Source organism: Benincasa hispida, chromosome 5 (assembly GCF_009727055.1).
Source record: "Benincasa hispida cultivar B227 chromosome 5, ASM972705v1, whole genome shotgun sequence".
Lineage (NCBI taxonomy): Eukaryota > Viridiplantae > Streptophyta > Magnoliopsida > Cucurbitales > Cucurbitaceae > Benincasa > Benincasa hispida.
Window position 1 is genome coordinate 64,751,689 of NC_052353.1, and position 1,165 is coordinate 64,752,853.

Here is a 1,165-nt window from a genome sequence, read left to right on the forward strand (position 1 = left end):
GCTGGAATAGGAAGACAGACCTCCGTAAGGGCAAACATTAGATCCTCGATGATGTGTACCGTCGTGATCATATGTTTCCAACTTGAAAAGTTGTCGCCAGTAAGTTTTTCGGCGCTAAGCAAAGCGATTGTGGCTGTAGCCATTTTAAAAAACGTTGCTAAAAAACGAACAAACTTTATAAGACTTTGCTAAACCACATTTTAACCAATTAGTTTTAGCAAAACAATTTCCAAGTACCCTAAGTTAAAAGATTTCTATTTTGCAATAATGCCCCAACAAGGCAGGACAAACGTCACCGGTGGGGAGATTAGATGCCTCTTCACTAGGATGAGACATTTTCAGCCATTAGGCAGAACCAACTCTTGGAACTGAACCTAACAACCATCATTTATTTGGTTCAGAACTGTTAACTTATAACTGGCAGAAATGCCAGTTATTCTAAGCCTTTTATTTAGAATCTTGAGGGCTAATAAGTAGAAAATGCAGTGATAATACTTAGAATTTGCGAAAAATTGAGTTTTGCATCAATTAGTACCTAAATCCTCACCGACCCCAATATTATGCATTACTCCATGCCAAAATGTCTATTTTTGTAGCTATCATAAGAATCAAACGTATGCGTTTGAAATAAGCAATCGCAGACAAACGCATGCGCTGAAGCCAGGCGATCGCAAAGACGAACACATGAGCTAAGCGATTGTAGACAGTAATCACATGCGTCCAACGCATGAAAGTTGCGATAATCGCATGCGTCCAATGCATGGGAATTGTGGGTGGAGATTGCAGCCACAGAGTGATAGCCTTAATAGAAGATCGCAAGATGGGTAGAACGCGTTGATAACTTCATGTAACAACCCAGATTTGTATGCATACAGGAAATTAAATGTCAAATATTAAACAAGATGAAATTTTATTTAAAGGGGTGGAAATTTAGAAGGGAAAAAATAGGAAATTTATTCATTATCCAAAAATAATGAATAAGGGAGCAGAATCAGGGAGGATTAATTAGAAGTTGAACGCTAGCTAATTCAGGAGACAACGGGCAGTAGATAACTTTTTGTTTGGGCACTGCTCATTGGAAGAATTGGAGGTGAATTAATTGCCCATATACTCTTAAAATTTGAAAGAGTTAAAAAAAGGAAGTGGAATCCACAAGCAGTGAAGG